The sequence below is a fragment of the Glycine soja genome, chromosome 16 (assembly GCF_004193775.1).
Source record: "Glycine soja cultivar W05 chromosome 16, ASM419377v2, whole genome shotgun sequence".
In the NCBI taxonomy this organism is placed as follows: domain Eukaryota; kingdom Viridiplantae; phylum Streptophyta; class Magnoliopsida; order Fabales; family Fabaceae; genus Glycine; species Glycine soja.
Window position 1 is genome coordinate 23,031,276 of NC_041017.1, and position 10,107 is coordinate 23,041,382.

Consider the following 10,107-nt stretch of genomic DNA (forward strand, 5'->3'; position numbering starts at 1 on the left):
GGACCGTTTTGTAATTTTGTAATTGGAAATTTACTTACCTTCATTGCTTTCAAGTTTTGTAACAAAAAGGTCTTTCATTGGAAGTGTGTTGGGAGCCTCCAATAGGTTAGCAAACTTCCATTTGTGTTTAATAATTTTAGGCAATTTTCCCTTAAGATAGTGAGTGTTTTGTTGGGAACCTTAAATGTGGTCATCCATACACTCCTAGGATCCGCCTAGTTAACATTTCTTGCACTTTAATTTCTTGCTTACTTTCATAGCTTTTTTTTCTTTACTAGTCACACCTAGTTTATCTTGTAATTACATAATACTTTCTTCTTTCTTATCACGCTTATCTTGAGTTCTTTTGAAACCTAGCTTTAACCTTTTACGAACCCCCAACAAGAAAGAACCACAACATAGGAACCAACATTAGTCATCACTCATCTAGTGTTAGTGGTGGGGTACTAGTCATAAGGATCCTCTATCTAGAATCTTAGATGAGTTGAGTTCCCTCAAGTTATGGAAAGAAAAGATAGAAAGAAAAGAAAAAGGAAAAGAGAGGGTAGAAATAAATCAAGATGAGAGAGAACAAATAAGATAGGAAGAAAGAAGAAAAATAATGAAAGAAATGAAAAGAAGAAAACATGCCTCCTATAGTAGTCATGAATCTTGCAAGAGTTTAAGTGAAGAACTTAACGACTATTATAGAGGACGCTATAGTTCATATGCTAAACATCATTCCCAAAGAAGAGAAAAGGATAGAATGCCTCAAGAGATTAACATTAGCCTCCCATATTTCCATGGAAAAGATAATGTTGAGGCCTACTTAGATTGGGAAATGAAGGTTGAATAACTCTTTGCTTGCCATTATATTAGCAAAGAGAGAAAATTTCCATTGGCTACCCTTAGCTTTCAAGGGTATGCCCTCTATTAGTGGACTTCCCTTGTTAGGGAATGAAGGATTCATGGGGATCCTCCAGTAGAGTATTGGAATGATCTTAAGAGTGCCCTTAGGAAGAGGCACATTCCCTCCTACTATGAAAGGGAGCTTATAGACAAGCTCCAAAGGCTTAGACAAGGGAGTATGAGTTTTTATGAATATAGACAAAAAATTGAACTAATCCTTTTAAGAGTTGGACTTAGGGAAGAGGAAAGAACAAGCATAACTAGGTTCTTTAGTGGGCTTAATATGGAAGTGAAAGGTTGAACTCTTTCCATATAAGAACCTAGATGAGCTAGTTCAACTTTGTATAACAGTGGAGCAACAACTTAAAAGAAAGCCTTCTTCAAAATCTTATGGCTTTCACTCTTATCCAAGGAAGGACCAAGCCCAAGGAATTTTGGGGGATACACCTTCAAAACCCAAGGAAGATAAGAGTAAGACCATAGAGAAAACCACCCCTAAGACTAGTTCCCAAGAAAGGACTAGCAACATTAAATGCTTCAAATGTCTTGGGAGAGGTCATATTGCCTCTCAATGCCCCCACAAAGAAAGCCATGACTATGAAGGGTCAAGACATTTATAGTAGTCAAGTAGAGACTACTTTTTCCCCTTCCTCTAGTGGAAGTGAAGATGAAGTAAGGGGTGAAGAGTCTAGTGAGGAAGTTTAACCCCATGAAGAAGGTGATCTCCTAATGGTTAGAAGGCTCCTTGTAGGTCAATCTTGTGATCTATCTCAATCCCAAAGAGAGAACATCTTTCGTACAAGATGCAAAATTTTAGATAAAACTTGTACTCTCATTGTGGATAATGGATCTTGTTGCAACTGTTGTAGCACAAGATTAGTTTCCAAGTTGAACCTCATGTCGCATCCTACCCTTTGGTGGGGGTGCAAAAAGGCCAAAATAGATGAGGTCAACGCATTTGTCTCCAAGGGAGAAAATGAGCGGAGTCGCCACCAACGTTTATTTGAGGAAAACGTTAGAAAAACCAAAAAGGGGTCTGCGAGTTTTGAAAATGAGGGTTCGGGAGTTGTTTGCGCACGGGGAAAGTATTAGCACCCCACGTGTCCGTCACAAGGGACGATAGCCTTTGATCAAGTGTGCATAACATGACTTCAAAATTATGTATTTTCCGTTTTTATATTTCTTATTTTTTTGGGGTCGACAAGGGTGTTTCCCTCGCTCCTACGTATCCTCAGGTGCGATGAGGAATTCAGACCTACGTAGTTCTTTAAGTTTGAAAGTTTGTTTGTTAAGTTGATTTTATGTTTTTTGAAAGGTTGATTTTAATTGTGAACAAAATTCGTTTAAGGCTTTGGACCTTGAAACGATGTTTCGCTTTTTGAAAAGCAGGGAGAGTCGTTTAAGGCGTTGGACCTTGAAATGATCTTTTGATTTTTGAAGAGGGAGTCGTTAAGGAGTTGGACCTTGAAATGATCTCATGTGATATTTGATAAAAAGAAGAGGTTATGAATTGGTTTTATCTTGATTTTTTTTATTAACCTTCAATCTTTTTTTAAGAGAACTTGTGGCACAATGATCAGTTAAAACTTTCTTTATGAAAGAAAAGTGATTACCGATGATAGGAGAAGGAGATGAAGATGCATAAAACAATAAAGAGGACCCCTAAGGGTCCATGAATCATGTTCAAATCCTTAAAGACAAACACTAACCAGATGAAGAATGAGGAACGAATAAAGAACGAATGAAGAATGATGTTGGTCACAATTTGGCAGCGACTTAGCTTCTTTTTCACTTCTTCTTTCTTCTTTTCTCTTCTTTCTCTCTAATCTTTCACCTCTGGACCTCAGAACTCCTTCCTCCAGCCTCCCTCACGCCTATTTATAGCAAAACAAGGCATTTGGGGTCATGATAGCTCGCCCAGGTGAGCTGTTACTTCATCTTGAAGCAACCTTGCTTGCCCAAGCGAGCTCAGCTCGCCCAGGTGAGTTGGTTACTTCACCGTGAAGTCATTTGGTGGTCTAGGTGAGCCAAAGGTCAGAAAAAGTGTACAAATGACACTTTTGCCCTCCTTTTTGAGTATTTTCCATATTCTTTACCGAAATGTTGAAAAACCTTTCGTATTGTGCAGCAACTGGTGTCAAGCATCTCAATTCAGCTAGCAAGAATCAAAATGTTAGCAAATGATAGTCCTCGGACAAAATTAGGGTATGACAGTTGTCCATCTTTACTTATCTTTTATTGAAAATAAAAGGCAAGTAAAGATAAGGACACTAATTTTGTTCGAGCGACCCTGCGATTCGACCGGGCAACTGGCAAACCAAGGAAGTGAAACCGAGAAAACATGAGGACATTGAAGTTCTGTAGAGTGGAAGATATTTGAAGTTCTTCTTTTTTCTTTTTCTTTTATATATATATATATATATATATATATATATATATATATTTTTTTATTTTTTTTTTTTTCAAAGCATAGAAATAGAGGACGTCAAGTCCTATGAAGCATAAACAAGGACATTGAGTTCTATAAAAGACAAAAGATGTTGAAGTCTTTGAAAGGTAGATGAAGACATTTGATGTAAGCTCCATTGGAGCTTGTAGGCCTAGGATCTTCTTCATCAATGGATTCCTTTGCTTCTTGGAAGATGAATGGCAGTGGAATGGAAAAGGAAGAGAGATAGGAGACGCCACTTCAAGGAGAAGATGAGTCTAAAAGAAGCTCACCACTATAGGAGGCCATGGATAAGAGCTTAGAGGAAGAAGGAGATGAATGAAGGGAAAGGAAGAGAAGAGCACGAAATTTTGTGCTCTAAAAGAGCTTTGAAATCTGAAGTTTAATTTTCAAATGATCAAAGTTGGACAAATGCACACACATAGCCTCTATTTATAGCCCAAATGTCACACAAAATTGGAGGGAAATTTGAATTTCTATTCAAATTTCACTTGAATTTGAAATTGAATTTGTGGAGCCAAATTTTGGAGCCAAAATTTCACTAATTATGATTAGTGAATTTCAAATATTGTTCAGCCCACTAATCCAAGATCAAGTCCAAGATTCTCCACTAAGTGTGCTTAGGTGTCATGAGGCATGTAAAGCATGAAGGACATGCACAAAGTGTGACTATATGATGTGGCATTGGGGTGTAGCAAGCAAATGCTCACCACCCCCTCTAAAATTTAATTGGATTGGGATTCTCCCAATTCAATTAAATTTATTTCTCAACACACACATCAAATATTCACTTAATGCATGTGAAATTACAAAACTACCCCTAATACAAAAAACTAGTCTAGGTGCCCTAAAATACAAGGACTAGAAAATCCTACATTTCTAGGGTACCCTACCTACATTATGAAGCCCTAATTTTTAAAGATTTTCAAATTAAAAGACATTTTCATGAAAACCGTCTTTGAAATGTTAGTGATATTTACAAAAATGCCACCGTACACTCAACGACGATGGTTTTGAGATAACCATCGTTGAGCGTGCGTCGTAAATAACAACTTCGTTAGTAGTGTCTGTTTCAATCTCTTTGTGCATGTTATTTTACCATACTGTGCATGTTTAACTTTAGAAACGTTGTGGGTTTTGTTGTTATCATTTTTTTATTACTTACCTTTAATCTACTCTCAATATTTTGCAGATTATAAAGTTGGCTATAGTGTATAAAGCTTGAATTAGGACAGAAACATTCAAGCTTTTAGAAGATTGCATTAAGGTATGAAGTTGTTTTCACACTTTTGAAGTATCATTTTTTTTTTACATTAGGGTTTTATTCCTTATGTATTCAAAAAAATTTATGTCAGGTCACTGTTAATCTCGACTTAGTCATGTGTTTAGAACATATTAATTGGCAAGGATGGCTTAAAGAATGGTTGAAAGAGATGATTGAATATTGACACTATATTGTAAGAAAAGGTGAATTTTTTTTTAAATTTAAAAACTTAGGAATAAGAAGTCTCAAAAGTAGGAATCAATTGTAGGTTTTAGAAATTGGGGGTGTAGGAACAAAAACTATTTTTATCTAAGACTTGGAAATTTATGAATGAGAATGATGTAGCTCCATCTAGAGCTTGTAGGCCTTGGATCTTCTTAATCAATGAAGTCTTTTTCTTCTTCAAGATCAATGGAAGCCGAATGGGGAAGGAGGAAAGGAGATTGGAGATGACACTTCAAGTAGAAGATGAGTCAACAACAAGCTCACCACTATGGGAGAGAGGGGAACAAAATTAAAGGGAGAGAACAGGGAGAATGAGGTATGAACTCTAAAGTCTATTTTCTCAAATGATCAAAGTTGCAAAATGCTCACACAAGACCTCTATTTATAGCCTAAGTGTCACACAAAATTGGAGGGAAATTTGAATTTCTATTCAAATTTCACTTGAATTTGAATTTGTGGAGCCAAAATTTCACTAATTATGATTAGTGAATTTCAACTATGGTTCAGACCACTAATCCAAGATCAAATCCAAGATCCTTCACTAAGAGTGCTTAGGTGTCACGAAGCATGTAAAGCATGAAGGACATGCACAAAGTGTGACTATATGATGTGACAATGGGTGTTGCAAGCAAATGCTCACCTCCCCCTTAGGCTGGTCCTAAATTTAATTGGATTGAGCTTCTCCCAATTCAATTAAATTTCTCTCCCAACACACATATCAAATAGTGCACTTAATGCATGTGAAATTGCAAAATTACCCCTAATGCAAAAACTAGTCTAGGTGCCCTAAAATACAAGGGCTGAAAAATCCTACATTACTAGGGTACCCTCCCTACATTATGGAGTCCTAAATACAAGGTCCAAAAATAATGAAACATTAATCTAATATGTACAAAGATAAGGGGACTCATGCTTAGCCCATAGGCCCAAAGTCTACCCTAAGGCTCATAAGAATCCTAGGGTCTTCTCCTGCAACTTTGGTCCAATCTTCTTGAAGTCTTTTATCCAATGCCCTTAGGGGTAGGATTGCATCATCCCCTCCCCCTTGAAAAGGATTTGACCTCAAATCCAAAGGTTCTTGAAACTCTAGGCTTCTTCCCTCAACACTTGTAAAAAGAAAAAAAAAACATATATATTAGTGGTGTTGGGTATGTTAGAGTAGGGTAAGGTCTGAAAACCACTTTCCTGAGCATCTTCCCATGAGGGAATATGGTTCATCACCAACTCAATGAGTGGTGCTACAAGTATAGAAAAATATGGGACCAACCTTTTGTAAAAGTTTGTTATGTCATGGAAGCCCCAAATTTCCCTTATATTTGGTGGAGTGGACCACTTAGGAATGACCTTTATTCTCTTAGGGTCTATGGGAACCCCTTGATCACTATTTAAAAAATCAAGGAAAGTAATGCAATAAAACATACCTTTTATGTATTTTCATGTTGTTAACTCCTACCAAAAAGTATGACAAACCTAAGGTGTCTCATATGATCACCTAGGTTTGTATTGAAACAAAAAATAAGAACAAACCTACCTAAAGAGTCCCTATGTACACGAATCATGAAGATGTTGGGTGTATGGGTGATTTTACAAAAGAGGGTTGCACCACTCAACACATTCATCATACCACCTATCTTAGGGATTTAGTGTCTAATAATACCTATTTTAGGCACCAACAAAGCACAAGGATTTAAGCTCTAACGAACCAAACCCTCATCCAATAACTCCTTTACTTGAGGAATAACCTCAAGCCCAAGAGGTGTGGCAGTGCTAACAAGTGTCATTTTACAAAGGAGAAGATGTGAAGTTTGTCTAAGAAGGGAAGTTTCTTTAATGTTTGTCTTTATTGCAAAATGATTTTCCTTTTAAGCTAACCTCTTGGAGGAGACACTTACCTCCTTACACTCCTCCTTAACTATTAAAGGTTGTTCCTCTTTTCTTTTTCTATTCTTTTCCTCATCCCATTTGAGTTTTATTTGTACTTGATCCCCAACCACTTGTGAAGGTGTCAAGGGAACAAGTTTGAACTTTTTGCTTCCATGGGTGAGGGTTTTTTCATTGGTGAGACCATTGTGGATTGCTTTCTTGTCAAATTGTCATGGTCTACCCAACAAAATGTGCCTTGCTTCCATAGGGATTATATCACATAAAACTTCACCATAGTAGTCTCCTATAGAAAAGGGTATCTTTACTTGTTGATTGACTATCATTTCCCCTTGCTCATTGAGCCATTGAAGCTTGTAAGGCTTTGGGTGGGAAATGATAGTGAGACTCAACTTAGATACCAACCTTATGCTACAACAATTGCAGCAAGACCCACTATCTACAATGAGATAACAATTTTTGTTTAAAACCTTGCATCTTGTATGAAAGATGTTCTCTCTTTGGGTTTGGTTTAGGTCACAAGATTGAATCCCAAGGAACCTTCTCACCATTAGAAGATCACCTTCTTCATAGGGGTAAACCTCTTCAATATGCTCATCACCCTTGGCTTCACCCTCACTTCCACTTGAGGAAGGAGAAGAGGTAGCCTCCTCTTGGTTACTATAGATGCCTTGACCCCTCATCATCATGGTTTTCTTTGTGGGGCATTAAGAAGCAATGTGGCCTTTCCTAATACATTTGAAGCACTTACTGTTACTAGTTCTATCTTGTGAACTAGCCTTTGGAGTGATTTCCTCTATATTTTTACCCTTATCATCCTTTGGCTTATAAGGTGGTACTCCTAACACACTTGGAGCTTGGTCCTTCTTTGTATAAGAGTAAGAGGTAGAGTTTTTAGAAGATGACTTTCTCTTTAATTATTGCTCTACCCATATACAAAGTTAAACTAGCTCATCTAGGTCCCTATATGGAAGGAGTTCAACCTTGTCTCTTACTTCCATATTTAAACTACTTAGGAACCTAGCAATGCTTGTTCTTTCCTTCTCCCTAAGTCTAGCTCTCAAAAGGAGTAGTTCCATTTGTTGACTATATTCTTCGATACCCATACTCCCTTGTCTAAGCCTTTGGAGCTTATCCATAAGCTTTCTTTCATAGTAGGAGGGGATGTGCCTTTTCCTAAGGACACTCTTAAGATCATTCCAATACTCTACTGGAGGATCCCCATGAATCCTTCTTTCCCTAACAAGGGAAGTCCACTAATAGAGGGCATACCCTTGGAAGATAAGGGTAGCCAATGGAACTTTTCTCTCTTCACTAATATGATGACAAGCAAAGAGTTGTTCAACCTTCATTTCCCAATCTAGGTAGGCCTCAACATTATCTTTTCCATGGAAATATGGGAGGCTAATGTTAAACTCTTGGGGCCTTCTATCCTTTTCTCTTCTTTGGGAGTGATGTTTAGTATGTGACCTATGCTGCCCTCCATAATAGTCTCTAAGTTCTTCACTTAAACTCTTGCAAGAGCCATGACTACTATAGGAGGCGTGTTTTTCTCTTTTCATTTCTTTCATTATTTTTCTTCTTTCTTCCTTTCTTATTTTCTCTCTTTCATCTTGACTTATTTCTTCCACTCTTTTTTTCCTTTTTCTTTTCTATCTTGTTTTTCTTTCCACAATTTAAGGGACCTCGACTTATCTAATATCCTATACAAGGGTTCCTTAGGAGTAGAACCTTCACCATTAACACTAGATGAAGAATGAAGACTCATGTTGGTTCCTAAGTTGTTGTTCTTTCTTGTTGGGGGTTTGAAAACAAAATGTAAAAGAAACTATGGTTGAAACTAGCCAAAATAAACACTAAAAGAGGTGTGAAAGATAAGGTAAAAAATAATTGGTAAAAAGCAAGCTATCTAGGCGGTTTTACAATGGAAGGTAAAGGAAATTTAAAGCAAGCTAGACGGTTTTCTATGTGAAGGCTTGGATGATCCTTTGGAGGTCCCAATTGGCTCTTCAATTAGTCTACATGGTTTACACTAAGCTATTACAGACAAATAGAGGTTTGGGTAGTCTCTTGGAGACTCCCAATACACCCCTGAAGAATGTCCAAATACAAGGAATTGTAATCGAAAAAAACATTTAGTACTCAATTGTTCTATTACAACAAATTTAACAAAGAAATTAAGGTCTTCAATGTTTATTTGTTTTCTCAAGTGTTTCACTCAAAACTTGGTGAGGCTTTGGTTGCTTCAAATCCAATGGTGCTCCTAGGATGGTTAACCTCCAAGACTAAAAAATCTTCCTTCAAGTAATGCACCAATTTCCTCTTCCAATCCTTATTGTAGGCAACACTTAAACACACAAAAAAAAAAGACAAGCAAGAAACCAAAAGATGAAATGAAAGATAAACCAAAAGGAAATTTAACATGAAATTAATTCAATGAGATTCAAGGAAAAATAAAGCAAAAGGACAACACCACAAGCCAAGGTGGAACACAAAGGAAGTCCTAGAATGGCACTAGATTAGATTGACAAATTAAAAACAAGAACACTCAAAGAAAAATTCCAGTTATGTCAATTTGAAAACACATCTAAAAGATGAAAAACTCCAAGAAGTCAAATAGGCTTGTAATACAAGTCAAAATAATGAACAATTTTCAAGCAAATCAAGCATACACATTTTTTTTTGTTCTGGACGTGTATTTTGACGTTAATCTCTATCACCTTTACTTGCTCATTTCTTTTCATTTTTGTTCATTCTTTTTCCATTGTTTTCTTCCAGATGTCTATATGATCCAGTTAAAATTTCAGCTAAAAAATTGAAGTATTCAGGCCATGGCGGAGTTAAGAAGACAGTGTGCCAGAGCTGATAACAACCAGAATTTCAACCTAGAAATCAAGAGTAGTATTTATGTTGCTTAAGGCTTGAATAGTTACAATTTGTGGTTGCTTATGCCCAATTGTCTTGGATAACACAATTCAAGAGAGCTTAAGACTTATTTTGATTCACAAATCCAGCCACAACTCAGCACCACAACTCAATTTCTTCATAAGCATCATATAGGAAACTTAGAAAACAAAAAAAAGTTCAACAAGACTACTTCTAGCAATTGATTTTGAACATGTTATGAACTAAATAACATGCATGAATTAGACTCAAAATTCAAATTAAAGGCTATGAATTTCAAGAATATATTAACAAATGTATCTAGAATTCAATCAACAAAATCAAAATTCAACACAAACTTAGAGCATAGTGTCAAATTATTATGACTAAACATGACTCTAAGACAACATGAATGAAGTGATTTACATTTAGATTTTTGTGTTTTCTTTTCTAATTAATATTTTGCAAGAAAACTGAGATCTAAAGGTTCAACACAAGAAGATTATGAATGAAAAAT